This window comes from Danio rerio, chromosome 22 (genome assembly GCF_049306965.1).
Source record: "Danio rerio strain Tuebingen ecotype United States chromosome 22, GRCz12tu, whole genome shotgun sequence".
NCBI classification, from domain to species: domain Eukaryota; kingdom Metazoa; phylum Chordata; class Actinopteri; order Cypriniformes; family Danionidae; genus Danio; species Danio rerio.
Genome location: NC_133197.1, coordinates 20989167 through 21005000, shown reverse-complemented (window position 1 = coordinate 21005000; position 15834 = coordinate 20989167). Strand labels below are relative to the sequence as shown.

The 15834-nt window shown below is 38.7% G+C and overlaps 1 long non-coding RNA gene and 2 other non-coding genes across 3 annotated transcripts in view; all 3 read right to left on the bottom strand.

Moving 5' to 3' along the window:
- Nucleotides 1–651: 651 nt before the first annotated feature.
- Nucleotides 652–15834, bottom strand: part of LOC141380320 (uncharacterized) — a 371642-nt gene continuing 356459 nt past the window's right edge. Inside the window, exon 2 of the long non-coding RNA XR_012398165.1 lies at nt 652–1088. This is a non-coding gene — a long non-coding RNA (uncharacterized lncRNA). The remainder of the gene's footprint in view (nt 1089–15834) is intronic.
- On the bottom strand, nt 8337–8409 carry trnar-ccu (transfer RNA arginine (anticodon CCU)). The gene has a single exon. It is a non-coding gene; the product is annotated as a tRNA-Arg (tRNA).
- trnam-cau (transfer RNA methionine (anticodon CAU)) lies at nt 8874–8945 on the bottom strand. Its single transcript has one exon. It is a non-coding gene; the product is annotated as a tRNA-Met (tRNA).

The window sequence follows — 15834 nt, the reverse complement described above, 5'->3', positions numbered from 1 at the left end:
CGTGATGGAATTCCCTTGTCGGTGAAGAGGGGTTTCCTTAGTCGGTTGCTAGGGATACGGATGTTGGACAAGGCGGCGTTAGAAGTCCTTCCTGGGTTCCTGTAGTTAGGATGAGTTTCAGAGTTTGGATGTGTTGACCCGATGGCTTGTTGTTGAAGCGGTTGCACAAGCAGATCGGGGGTCGAGCCGGCAGCAAGTGAAGGTCGCGGTCTGCTCCGTGATGTAACGAGGCTTCCGGCGAGGCGATGTAACGGCCACAGCACGAGAAGAGCGACGTCCGGGCAGCGACGGCGGTGACGACTGGCAAAGATGACCGGCAAAAGACGACGATGAAATTCCTTTGTTCAAAGTTTTATAGGCTTTGGTAGAGGCTGGGTCTACACAATGCTTGTCCAATCAGATAAGGTGCGGGGTGGAGTCACACCCCAATTCTGCCCTCTAGGAGGCCGGGTTGACACCTGGTGTGGGTGCTGCTTTGATAGCATAGTGGTTAAAATAAAGTCTTATAACGTCAACACTTTTCATAGTATGGTTTCTTCATATAAACCAATGCATTTAAAATGTTCCTAGCTTTCAATCGATACCAAACAAAGTATTTCACAAACATTCTGTAGATTTCATTTGTCACTGAGGGCTATTACTCAAGAACTATCTATAACAGTTTTGTTAAACACATGGAACATGTACACACAAAAACCTACAGAAACATAAAGTAAACATACATTACTCAAATAAACTGTTTTACTTAAATGTCCATTAAACTTTGGAAGCGTTTCTGATCGCTTCTGTGTCTGCCTGAGAATGTGTATTCCTTGCAGACGCCAAAGGACAAGCGAACCAAAAGGTACTTCTCAAAAACCGGTTTGGTGGGTTTTTGATTGTAGAGCCTCTTATTGTTTTAGGGTGTAAAGTTAATTAACACGCAACTGTGATGTTGACTGGCTAGGTATCCTGTGGATTTGCCTTTTGCTGGGTGCCTGTGGATTGCTTTGAAAATGAAATCAATCTCAGACTCGTAGGCACCAACCAATCTTTTAAGGATAACATGGTCTGTGGCTTGTTCGGTTCTGGAACGATCCGTTGACTCACTACATCCCCCATTTGGATGGTGATGTTCCTGGCATGAACATCGGCAGACACTGGAACAAGAGACATAGGTAGAGAGAGAACAGACACACAAGACACAAACCACATTTCCATTCCATAGACTGAGTTCTGGTGCAGGTTTTAGCTTAAATTGTTCGTGTTAGGAACACAAGGTGTAGTGTAACATTGCCTGAAATAATTCAAATTTAGTTATTTAGCTAGTTTACTTCATTGCAAGTATGGAGTGGCGCTAGCTTCAACTTAAATGAGCAATAATTCTGCAGCAATTGATACTAATTTGGGAGAAGGAGTCAATCCTACTTTTAGGCCCTATGCATGAATTTGCAGGAGTTCCCTGTAGAGGGGACTGGAACTGCAAATCAGTTAGGGGGAGAGAGAGAAAGAAGGAAATCAAGAGGCACAGGGATGCAAAAAACAAGGTAGGTTAAAAACCAGCAATAACAGTGTTGCATATGTGGAGTGGCTCCTCTCTTACTAGAGGTTGTTCTAGCAGTGCTGTAGAGGAGAAAGTATTAGTGTTGTGTTTAACTAGGTGTTCCCTAGAATGTCAAAGGTTATGTTAGTATGTAGAGGGTAGAACAGTTGATCTGTGTCAAGTTGTGGTCCTCCCCCATTTGTTTTTCAATGATGATGGAGCAGTCAAATGTTCATCCAGTAACGGAGGTAGCGGAGTTTGGCATGGGTCAGGAAGGGTTTCAGGACTGAACTGAGGTTTGTCGGAGGAGTGGCAGACGACCCGAACGGCACTTTTGGGAGCCTGAGGGCTTTCACCTGCAAGTGTTTGTTGGTTCAGGTGGTTGTTGCTTCTCCGCTCGGCGACTAGTCAGGCTGAATCTGCTTTTTCCTTTTCCCGTTTCCTGTCCTCCTCTATGCATTTGAGAAACTCTTTCATCATCAATTTCACCAGTTCTTGAGGGTTAAATCCCGGTGGGGCATTTTCCTCTTGCTGGGATTGAGTCTGAGCGTTGTCAGGGTGGAAGTTTTTGGAGTACCTTCGTTGACTCCTTGGACTTGATGATCCAGGGTTTTGATGTCTTCCCTTAGATGGTGACCAGCTTTTGTTTGACCCCCATTGGTTTCTTTCCTGGTGGTGTTCAGGTGAGCGTCGTTGTCCACGCGGTCCATCCCAGTGACTGTTCCTCTGTTTGAATCTCGTGTCAGCATAGGAGTTCCGTTGTCTATTGGACGGAGACGCATTCCACGCTGGGGATAGTGGTCTCACGCTGTTTGGGCGTCGGGCACCCTCTAGTGCCAGTTCTGGATGGGTGTTAAAGTCAAAAACTGTGGCAGTTTTAGTGTTCTTTTCTAACACCATCTTTTGTTTGTCGTGGGCTTTCTGTGTCAAATCTCGCAATTGTTGGATGCTCATTGTTCGTGGGCATGCGAGTACTCCGAGATGTTGGCTTACTGCAGGATGGAGGTTTCTCAGGAAGAGAATCTTAAAGTTCAGGTCTTCTTCCATATTCGGTTCGTTGCGAGTTCCGAAAAGGCTTGCCTGAGTCGGTTGTAGTAAGCATGTGGGGACTCATTGCGAGCTTGTTTTGTCTCCAGAGCACCTAAAAGTCCTTGATCTGATTCAGGGTTTGCAAACTCTCTGATGAGGGCTTCTTGGAGCAAGCGATAATCATTCTTTACCCGAGCCGGTTGTCGGTCCAGGAAGCTGCGCACCTCAGTGCTGGATGTGGCTCGAAGCAAATACAGTCTTTCTTTATTAGAGACATTAGGTCTCATTTCCAGATGGAAATCAATGTCTTGCAAATATGCGTGGACCTCCAAACCACCTGACACACTTGGAGTAAACTTGCCAATGTTTCTGGCCAGCTTGTCAAGGTCTTTGAGGTCCAGACTGTATGACGATCTGTGACTGGCTATCACAGGCTCTCGTCGCTGTGGGGTAAGGTAAGGCTCTTCAGAAGGTGTTGGCGAAGATCTTCGGCATGGTTTCTCACCTCTTTCAATAGGTGAGAGCTCAGGGACAGGGGATCCCGTCCTGCTTGGCAGGGGCGAGGCTGGTGCACATCTTGTCTTTGGAGGTTCATAGCGCAGTGCGTAGGCATGCCTGAGTTCACTGGCGGATTCCTCTTTGATGTCATCCACTTCCTGCATTAGTCTGTCGATCTCATGTCTTGCTTCGCTCAGGTGAGTTTCAAGGGCTTTGATTCTGGCCTTTTTGTCTCTTAAGTCCACCTTCGCTTCTTTCAGTAGTTGTTCAGCGTAATCTAGCTTGTTAGCGACGTCAGCGTGGTCTGCTCTGGCTTGTTCTCTTTCTTCTGTGATGGCTGTTAGAGCTTCTTGTAGTTTGTCGATCTCCTCTTTGGTACCTTCATCTATCTCATTTGGTTGATTCAGACGTTCCTGAGCCTCTAGCTCTAGCTGCTCGGTGCGGGCTTGCAGGCGTGTCAGCTTGTGTTGGAGTTGGGAGGCGTGTCTGTCACTCAATTTGAGGGTGGCTATGAGTGTGTGACTCAAAGTACCAGTGATTTTGGCCAGCTCCTTGTGGTTGAAGCTTTGACTTGGGTCTTGCTTCATGATGCTGTCTATGTTCTCATCCAATTGGTTTTGCGTCAGGGGCTGCAGTGTTTCGGCAGCTTTAGGGAGGAAACTGCCTGTTACAACGCTCAGCCATTTTTCCAGGTCCTTCCAGTGGCCAACAGGATCTTTGGAGTGAGCCATGTTTTGCGGCGAGGGGAGGACTTAGGATTTAACTGACACAGACCTTGAAGAGAGATAGAGAGGAGAAAGAAAAAAAACAAGGTAGAACAATGCAAACAGAAAAGGAGAAATGTTAATGTGCAATGTTAAGTGTATACTAATGTTGAGTTAAGTGTGGTTCTCTGGAACTGTGGCCCTCTGATGGGTATGCGTGTCTAACTGGTAGTCTCTGTGGAAAGAGTCAGTAGCACAGACACAGTGAGAGAACAGTGAAAGCAAAAGTGATAAGGAGACTAAGGAGTAGGGTGAAAATCTGTAGTTTCCACTTTCCTAGAGAGAGGGTTCCTTTAGCTTTTGTTAAATATAAAATAAGATTTCTAAATATCAGGACTGAAGTTGCTATTAACTTTCTTCTGAAGTGACAGAAAGTAGGACAACAATAACAGTATTGGCTTCTGAATAGGATTGACTCCGTACACCAAATAAATTGTTTCTGGATGCGTGTTTAGAATTGGATCTAACGACGCCTATCCTCTTGTTGACCTGATGAGTGAGAAAGGAGGGGTGAGATCAGACAATTTCAACAATTAAAAGTGTTCAAGTGTCCCAAACATCTATTAAATGTTTCTGAAATTCTCTGCTTTTTGACTCTCACAAGCACAATCCTTAAACCAGCATCAATAGTGTAGTTAAAAGAAGATAACTAGTAGAAAGAGATAACAAAGGAGTTAGTTTTCTCTTAGCATTAGGTGTCTTTAAGGATGTCAAAGCGGTGGCGCTGTCGAGTTGACACTACAAGAAGTGTTGGTTTTATTGTGTTATATAGTAAATGCTTAGCCTACGTAGTAGAAAAATCTGAATTTTCCTTTTGTAGTTTGGCTAATTGGAGGGCTACTGCTCTAAGACTAGGCTCAATGATGGCTTAGGTTGGTACCGTTACAGCTCACTGGGCTGGACTGTCCAATTGCATCAATGAAGCAGCAGGGGGAGCACTGTCTGTTAGCAGGCTTAAAATAAACTAAATTTAATAGACTAAATTCAATTTTGAACTTAGCTTTAAATCTGAAACGTGGTAATAAATTTTATAAGTTATCTTTAAAATTGTTAAGAACACTTATGACTAAATTTTATTATAATTGTTACTAAAATGATAGAGCCATGCATAAATGAACCATTAATGAAATTAAAATTTCATAACAATGAAGTTGGTTAAAGTAACATTTAATGCAGTTTATCATTAAATTAAACAATTATAATTTATTTAATCAGTGTGTCTTATCTGTATAAATCAACAATTATAGGAAATGGGTGTTCCTAGATGTTGATGAATGGAAAAAGTATTTATAATTGAATAAGTCAGAGAGCATTAATTTATAGTCATGAAAACAAAACTATAATTCATCACTAATAAAACCAACAGCTTATGTGAGTTCAAACTGATCAAATTCAACAGGCCAAGTACAGCAAGAAAAAAAATAATAATAATAAAATGATGGTGATTAAACTCAGCAGTTAGATCGTGCACACTTTTATTAACTTTGCATTTGTCAACTTTTCCAAGGTGAGTAAAGAGAAACAACTTAGATGCAAGAGTTATTTCAAACATCAGCCATTCAATGCATTAAAGACCACTAAATGCTACGTGCTATCTATTAGCCTTCGCTGCTACTGGAAATGCATAGACTTCAATGCAAACGCGTTAGCGTTAGTTTAGCTTAGCTTCACGCTATGCTCTTTGTTTACAATTCAAGCTGGCGCTGGCGGACTGCACATGCGCGCTTGAATGTAATTCCGGCAAGTCTCTCTGTACTTCCGGACCAAGGTTGCTGCTATGGCAACGACCACAAAGTGGAATAATAGCAAATTTCACAGTATCACTTGAGATGGCGGCGCATCTCACACTGTTCAAGCAAAAAGCACTAGTTAGATTTTAAATCTTATCAGTACTGAACCATCTCAACTCATGAAAGTGAGATAAATTAATCAACAGGATTTCTGAGATTAATACAAATCGTGACAGAGATATGGGGGATCTCAGCACTCTGTGTTAAGTCTGTGTAGACTGCAAACACATCCGTGGAATCAAACCACAATTTCAATTGATCAATTTCAAAACTTCTCCTATAAACTACGCTAGGCAGCTCTCTCTTAGCTCCGCGTTTTAAATCATTTACTAAGTATTAGCAAATTACAGGGCAACAAGAATTTAGTTAGCTATGCTAAATCAGTTACCAGGAGAAAACACAGCTGAGTTTCCATCCGGGAATCGCGGCGTACGAAATCATACTGTGAAGGCCTTATATAACGTGATGAGATAAGCACAAAGGAATACGCTTTGTCTTTCTCTACATGCGCTTTAGAGCGGCTTACAGTGTGTCTCGGCGGACAACTTAAATGAAGTTTTACTTTCTTAACAACACTAAATGCAGTCAAGCAATAAAACAAATGGTACCACAATGAAATTGTGCAGTAGCAAACTTTTGTTCCCTCTAATCTATTCTTTCCGGACAAAAATAGAAAAGATTAACAACGTGATTTCTGGGTTTTGTGCTTTAAAAGTTAGATCTGCTTGCCTGAATTATTCTCCACCACTATGTAAGAATCAGCTCTTTGGTTTAAATCATGTTTAAACTTTGGGGATTCGAATCAAAGATTCGAACATGATTCACATAGAATTATTTAAAGCTTACACTTAACTTAAGTATTTGTCCAGCAAATAGAACAGTTAGTGTAAAGCAATTCTGTATTATATTATTACGTGGCCAACAATAACAATATAAAAACAGTATCTAATTATTTATTAAGCAAGGTAGCAGTATCTGAAGCTGAGGCATTAACTTATAAAGCACACAACACACCAACACGGATCTTAAAAACGAAACAAAAGTTTATTGCTACTCTATAACACAAAGTACTAATCTACGTAAAACAAACAAACGCACATACATACACACACGCACAAGCAGTTTGAGGAGAGTTTTGACTGAGTGGATTTAACTTCTAGCCTTTGCTAAGTTCTTAGCATTGCAACCTGAGAGAAACCATAAAAGAAGAGAATTTCGCTATTCTTTACTACTTAAACATAATTCACACCAGAGTCAGCAATGGATAGAAACCTTGTTTGTGCTACTTGCGTTCTGATGTAATTTGGTTTCCTCGACTGGTCCAAAGGGAAATCCCGGCGAAGCTGATTGGTCAGCGTAGCAACTTCAGTGACGTGATGGAATTCCCTTGTCGGTGAAGAGGGGTTTCCTTAGTCGGTTGCTAGGGATACGGATGTTGGACAAGGCGGCGTTAGAAGTCCTTCCTGGGTTCCTGTAGTTAGGATGAGTTTCAGAGTTTGGATGTGTTGACCCGATGGCTTGTTGTTGAAGCGGTTGCACAAGCAGATCGGGGGTCGAGCCGGCAGCAAGTGAAGGTCGCGGTCTGCTCCGTGATGTAACGAGGCTTCCGGCGAGGCGATGTAACGGCCACAGCACGAGAAGAGCGACGTCCGGGCAGCGACGGCGGTGACGACTGGCAAAGATGACCGGCAAAAGACGACGATGAAATTCCTTTGTTCAAAGTTTTATAGGCTTTGGTAGAGGCTGGGTCTACACAATGCTTGTCCAATCAGATAAGGTGCGGGGTGGAGTCACACCCCAATTCTGCCCTCTAGGAGGCCGGGTTGACACCTGGTGTGGGTGCTGCTTTGATAGCATAGTGGTTAAAATAAAGTCTTATAACGTCAACACTTTTCATAGTATGGTTTCTTCATATAAACCAATGCATTTAAAATGTTCCTAGCTTTCAATCGATACCAAACAAAGTATTTCACAAACATTCTGTAGATTTCATTTGTCACTGAGGGCTATTACTCAAGAACTATCTATAACAGTTTTGTTAAACACATGGAACATGTACACACAAAAACCTACAGAAACATAAAGTAAACATACATTACTCAAATAAACTGTTTTACTTAAATGTCCATTAAACTTTGGAAGCGTTTCTGATCGCTTCTGTGTCTGCCTGAGAATGTGTATTCCTTGCAGACGCCAAAGGACAAGCGAACCAAAAGGTACTTCTCAAAAACCGGTTTGGTGGGTTTTTGATTGTAGAGCCTCTTATTGTTTTAGGGTGTAAAGTTAATTAACACGCAACTGTGATGTTGACTGGCTAGGTATCCTGTGGATTTGCCTTTTGCTGGGTGCCTGTGGATTGCTTTGAAAATGAAATCAATCTCAGACTCGTAGGCACCAACCAATCTTTTAAGGATAACATGGTCTGTGGCTTGTTTGGTTCTGGAACGATCCGTTGACTCACTACAGAAGCGTGCTGGGCCCATAACCCAGAGGACGATGGACCGAAACCATCCTCTGCTAAAACAGTTTCATTTACACATATAGTTCCAACTTGCAAGACCTTTTGCTAAATAGGCAAAATAAATGAAATGTCTATGGTTTGAACATGTCCTCTCAGCTCCTGTTTCATAGATGTGATTAGGTAAAGAAGCTATGATAGCAGAGGATGGTTTCGATCCATTGACCTCTGGGTTATGGGCCCAGCACGCTTCCGCTGCGCCACTCTGCTCCAACCACCCCAGATGGGACTCGAACCCACAATCCCTGGCTTAGGAGGCCAGTGCCTTATCCATTAGGCCACTGGGGCAGGACACAAAAAAAAGTATTGGGCAGCTTGAGAGTTAGTGACCTGTGGCAAGAATACTCCTCCACATTGAGGCATCCCAGTGAACGAGGCATTTATTCGGGTTTAAAAGATTTGTCTCCATACATGCAAACAACAAATCACACTTAATAGAGGGTGGTTTCCCTACTTCACTCTCTGAGTTATGGGCCAGGTGAACCAATGTTTTATCCCAGGTAATTTTAAAATGATCAGCAAAAGAGCAAAAACCGATTTTGTAAGCAGAGTGGCGCAGCGGAAGCGTGCTGGGCCCATAACCCAGAGGTCGATGGACCGAAACCATCCTCTGCTAAAACAGTTTCATTTACACATATAGTTTCAACTTGCAAGACCTTTTGCTAAATAGGCAAAATAAATGAAATGTCCATTGTTTGAACATGTACTCTCAGCTCCTGTTTCATAGATGGGATTAGGTAATGAAGCTATGATAGCAGAGGATGGTTTCGATCCATCGACCTCTGGGTTATGGGCCCAGCGCGCTTCCGCTGCGCCACTCTGCTCCAAATCATCCCACATGGAACTCGAACCCACAATCCCTGGCTTAGGAGGCCAGTGCCTTATCCATTATGCCACTGGGGCAGGACACAAAAAAAGTATTGCGCAGCTTGAGAGTTAGTGACCTGTGGCAAGAATACTCCTCCACATAGAGGCATCCCAGTGAACGAGGCATTTATTCAGGGTTAAATGATTTGTCTCCATACATGCAAACAACAAATCACACTTAATAGAGGGTGGTTTCCCTACTTCACTCTCTGAGTTTTGGGCCTGGTGAACCAATGTTTTATCCCAGGTAATTTTAAAATGATCAGCAAAAGAGCAAAAACCGATTTTGTAAGCAGAGTGGCGCAGCGGAAGTGTGCTGGGCCCATAACCCAGAGGACGATGGACCGAAACCATCCTCTGCTAAATCAGTTTCATTTACACATATAGTTCCAACTTGCAAGACCTTTTGCTAAATAGGCAAAATAAATGAAATGTCCATGGTTTGAACATGTACTCTCAGCTCCTGTTTCATAGATGGGATTAGGTAAAGAAGCTACGATAGCAGAGGATGGTTTTGATCCATCAACCTCTGGGTTATGGGCCCAGCACGCTTCCGCTGCGCCACTCTGCTCCAAATCATCCCACATGGAACTCGAACCCACAATCCCTGGCTTAGGAGGCCAGTGCCTTATCCATTATGCCACTGGGGCAGGACACAAAAAAAGTATTGCGCAGCTTGAGAGTTAGTGACCTGTGGTAAGAATACTCCTCCACATAGAGGCATCCCAGTGAACGAGGCATTTATTCGATAAAACCAATGTTTTATCCCAGGTCATTTTAAAATGATCAGCAAATTTTCCCTTTTCCCTATCTGCAATGCCTGCATTTTGACATTTTTTTTGCACTCCACTTAGAATCTATCTTGGAAGTTAGTTTTTTCTTTATTGGGATTGATTGTTTTAAAATTCAAATAGCATTAACATGCCTGCGTTTTTATTTCTGTAATAAATATGGCTGTCAAGCCAGGGTCTTGATTGTTTACGGTGGATATGTTGTTTACATGAAGAAATCTGTGTTATAAGTTAAACAAAAATTCTAATAAACAATTATATTTTGAATTTAAATAGTTTTTGACTTGTGTTGACATAAATTTTACATTTGAATAGCCAAAATGACAAGATTCAGTCTTTTAAATGCGATTAATCACGATTAATTTTTTTTAAAAAGTGCGATTAATTAGTTAATTTTTTCAATCAATTAAATCTCATATATATATATATATATATATATATATATATATATATATATATATATATATATATATATTTGTGCATATACATTAGATCAGTCAGTACTAAACCTTATCTAACAAAATAACTTATGATAGCGGTTCAAAAACTAGTACACCCAAATTTATATGTTATAGCAAAATAATAAATACAAAGTAAAAAAAAAAAAAGGAAAAATCAAGAGAGGCAAAAAATTGTAAAAAGTTAAAAATTTTGTAGGTTGTACTTTTTGTGAAATATTTTGCTTTAATTTAATTGTATTAACTTTCTATTTCTAAATATGCTCTGTGATTAAAATTTTATTTTAATAAATATATCTGTATAATAAATTTGTTTTGTTTAAATGCACCAACAAACATTGCCTAAATTCACAGAGAAATGGATTAAAATAGTCATTTTTAAAATAGGGTGTACTCAATTATGCACTGTCTGTGTGTACATATATTCAGTTGAAGTCAGAATTATTAGCCCCCCTGAATTATTAACCCCCCTGTTTATTTTCCCCCAATTTAAAGAAAATAAGTTTTTTTTTTAACACATTTCTAAACATAGTAACTCATAACTCAATTTTAATAACTCATATCTAATAATTGATTTATTTTATCTTTGTTTTGATGATGGTAAATAATATTTTACTATATATGTTTTCAAGACACTTTTATACAGCTTAAAGTGACATTTAAAGGCTTAACTAGGTTAATTAGGTTAACTAGGCAGGTTAGGGTAATTAGGTAAGTTATTGTAAAACAATGCTTGTTCTGTAGACTATCGTAAAAAATATTGCTTAAAGAGGGAAAATAATTTTGACCTTAAAATGGTGTTGAAAAATGTAAAACTTATTTTATTCTAGCCAAAATAAAACAAATAGAATTTTCTCTAGACGGAAAAATATTATCAGACATACTGTGAAAATTGTTCCATTGCTCCGTTAAACATAATTTGGGAATTTTTTAAAAAAGAAAAAAATTGAAAGGGGGCTAATAATTTTGACTTCAACTTTAAAAAAAATAAAAAATAAACATTGTTCTTGTAGTTAAACTGCATTTGACCACACATTCACTATTGTTTATGTACAGTGGCCACATGAAAAAAAACACTATTGTAATTCATGGTAAATAATACTACAATGATTTTGAACCATACTATATTTTAATACTTGAATAATTCTGTTGTGATGATTTTTATATTTCATACGGTAACTCAAGAACTATAATAATATAAACAAATTATCCAGTATTGTAGTTTTCTATAATACATCACAGTTTAGTAAGCACCACACTGTAGTAAAAACTAAAGTATTCTACAGGATTTAATACAGTTTATTAGTTCAGTATTGTTATTAGTACAGTATGCTGCACTATTCATTAACATGTGAAGTAAATACTGTAATACTACAGTATGTAATATAATACATTTTACTATTATATGGTCCAAGCCACTATAAATTGCTAATAGTAATTTCATGTGTGTATCCATATTTTAATAATGGTAATAATGGTATAGTAAATCTGGGGTTGTACAGTACACTATTACAATAATATCCATGCCTAACTATTGTAAGAGATTGTATCATGAAGAAGATCATTGTATCAGATCATCTTTAGCATGCAAAATGATAAAAAAAATTATCATTATTAGCATACACACACACACACACACACACACACACACACACACACACACACACACACACACACACACATTATATATATATGAATTCTATAGTCTTTAGTAATCCGTTTCAAGTGGTGCTCGCTGCAGAGCCATTTGGGCAAGCTGAGCTCCAGCGAGGGGGAGCTTGAGCTTGAGCTCCACCTTTTTTGCACTTCTTCTACGAGTGATGTCACTAGGGGTAGGGTTAGGGGTGGGGTTGGTGTACGCATTAAAACAGCTTACAGGAGGCAGAACGAGAGCTCATGCTCCCCCTCGCTGGAGCTCAGCTCTGCTCAAATGGCTCTGCAGCGAGCACCCTCTCATCCGCCATACGTGGAAAATGGCGAAGGAAAGATGCCGAAGCGGGTTTAGCGACAGCTGTGGTGTGAATGAAGAGAGTGAAGGTGGAAATTTAGACGATGATGATGATTCAACCAACCTAGATATGGAAGATGATTGGTCTCAGGTTGAACAGAGATCTCAGAAGCGCAAGAACAGAAGTTCAGATTCTGAGGAGGTAGCAGCAGGAGGAGTAGAAGGAAGAAGCAAAACAATGAGGATGGAGGATGAGTATAAAGTTATCATGATGTTCTCAAGCATAGGTGAGATGAATAATCCCATGAGATTAACAAAAATGCTCAAAAAAGCTATTGGGGAAATAAATTCAGCCAGATATTTATCAAACAACTGAGTTCTTGTATTTTGTCTGAACAAAAAACAACAAGAAATGCTGATTAAAATGAAAGAGATTGGAGGAGTCGGAGTTAAATGCCACGTACCAGGAGAGGTTAGTGGCATTAAAGAAGTGATAACTGGGGTTCCGCTGTCTTTATCAGACGAGACATTAAGAAATCAGTTATTAAGTGAAAAAGTAATAGAAATGAAGAGGTTGACAACAAATAGAAGTGGGAAAAGAGAGCAAGTACAACAGTGATGATAATCGTGAATGGGAAGCAACTGCCAGATAATGTAAAAATGGGATATGTTTGTTATCCAGTAAGAACATTTATTAAACCTGCATTGAGGTGTTTCAACTGCCAAAGACTGGGTCATGTTGCAGAAGTTTGTAAGGGAAAGCAAAGATGTAAATGTGGAGGTGAACACAAATATGGTGAATGTGGGGAACTAGTAGAACCTAAGTGCTGTAACTGTGGAGGTCCTCATAGTGCAGCGTATTTAGAATGTAATGCTCAAAAACAAGCTGTGGAGGCAATGAAGTACAAAACAGAGTATAATGTCATATGCTCAAGCTGTAAAGAAAGTTCAAGATGAACAAAGAAACACGAAGAGCTATCAAGTTATGAATGCAAATGAAAGATCGAATAAATCAATAGAAACTCTCAAAACAAATCAGGATGCAGATTTACTCATGGTCAGCAAGGTAAATTTTATAGCATTCATTGCAGAAGTAATCAACTGTACAGCTCAAACTAACAAAAGAACAGAGAAACTAAAAATCATATCTGCAGCAACTCGTCATCTTGGAATAACAGAAGTGTCAATGGAGGGAATTCAGTCTCTACTAGGGCAACCTGAGAGTAACTCAAACCCTCAAGAACCTCCAGACAAGCAAAGGCTAATAAAATAAAATGACATTCAGGATAATACAATGGAATGCCAGGAGTCTAATCGCGAATGGCCAAGAATTTAAGAAAGTTATACATGAAATGACAAATGTGCCTGATTTAATATGTATTCAGGAAACATGGCTTAAATCGCGATTGGATTTTGTCATTCCAGGGTATGTATCTATTAGAAAAGACAGAGCAGGAACTTCAGGTGGTGGGTGGCAACATTTATAAAAAAATGGGGTGGCTTATAGGGAAATAAGTATAGATTCACAATATGAATGTGTTAAAGTTGAAGTGTGGACAGCACTAGGGAAAGTATCAATAATAAATTTTTACAATCCATGTAGGCAAATATCCTTAATGGAGCTGAATAATATTTGGAGAAAAGATGAAGGTATAGGAATATGGTGTGGGGATTTTAATGCACATAGTGTGGTGTGGGGTAGTATGAACACAGACACAAATGGAATGGTGGTGGAAGATTATATGGAAGATAATTCACTAGTATGCTTAAATGATGGTAGGGGAACAAGATTTAATATTAGAAAACAAGAAAAATCATGTTTAGATTTAACAATAGTGTCAGCTGCAATTTCTGTTAAATGCCAATGGGAGGTAATAGAGGAGTCAACAGTAGGGAGTGACCATTTTCCAATTATATGTACAATAGGATTAGAAATGCAAAGGAGTATATTGATAAAACAAAATAGATGGAAATTTGAGAAAGCTGATTGGGGAAAATATAATCAAATATGTAAAGAAAAAGTAAAGAACTATTCTACAGAAGATGACGTTGACAAATGTACAGAGCAATTAAGTTCAATTTTAATCACAACTGCAGAAGAATGTATACCGAAAACTAATGGGAATAGTAAAAAGAAGGTTGTGCCTTGGTGGAATAACGAATGTAAAAACTCAATAAAAAGATAGAAATAAACATAAGAAATAAAAATAGAAATAAAGCATTTAGAATGTTGAAAAGAACTTGGACACCAGAAGCTGTAATAGAATATCAAAGGGAGAGAGCAAAGGCAAGAAGAACAATTAAACAAGCAAAAAAGAAATATTGGAGGGAGTATTGTGCATCTATTGGAAAGGAAACACAATTAGGAGAAGTATGGAGTATGTTAAAAAAGATTATTGGAGTTTATAAAACTAGAAATATACCAGTAATATGAGGAGAAGGGAAAACGGCTATTACAGAAAAGGAGAAGGCAGAGTTACTAGTTAATACCTTTCAGAAAGCTCATAGTAAAGAAAACCTCAGTGAGAATTATAGAAAGAAAAGAACAGAAATTTTGACTCAACATGAAGACATTTATAATAAAAGACAAAAAGGAGAGGAGCATTAGATGAGGAGTTTAAAATGTGGGAACTTAAGCAAGTTATGAATAAGATTAAACATACAGCACCTGGACGAGATGGAATTTACTTCATTATGCTTAAGCAAGCAAATGATAAAATACTAAAACTTGTATTGGACTTGTATAATAAAATTTGGACAGAAGGGAGATTACCAAGGTCTTGGAAGCATGCTATAATAATACCCATAGCTAAACCAGGGAAAGATGCTTCGATAGCAGAGAATTACAGACCAATTGCTCTTACATCAAACCTGTGCAAACTAATGGAGAAAATGATTGTAAATAGGCTTAATTATATATTTGACATTAAAGAATTTTTAGCACCATATCAATATGGTTTCAGAAAAGGAAGGTCAACATTAGATGCATTAGTTAAATTGGAAACAGAGGTAAAAAAAAAAAGCTATAGCAGCTAAAGAGGGATTGGTAGCAATTTATTTTGATATGGAAAAAGCATATGATATGCTCTGGAAAGAGGGATTATTAATTAAAATGAAAACAATTGGTATAGAAGGAAGAATGTTTAATTGGGTATTGAGTTTTTTATTAGATAGAACAATTCAAGTCCAAGTGGGTAGTGAAGTTTCACAAATTGTGAATATAGAAAACGGAACACCACAGGGCAGTGTGATCAGTCCCATACTTTTTAACATTTAGATTAATGATATTTTTAAAAATGTTCATCCAGGAATTAATACAGCATTGTACGCAGATGATGGAATAATGTGGAAAAGAGGAAGGAATATTGCATTTAATTTGTATAAAATTCAAGAAGCTATAAATACAATAGAGAAATGGTCATTAGATTGGGGTTTCAAATTTTCAACATCAAAAACATGTTATCAAATTTTTACAAAGAAGAAAATAACAGTGAATAAACAGCTTACACTATATGGATCATGTTTAGAGAAAGTTGAACATTTTAAGTATTTAGGATTATGGTTTGATCAAAAGTTAACATGGAAGAATCATATAGATTATATATTAAAGAAATGTGGAAAGATATTAAATTTAATGAGAGCAGTGTCA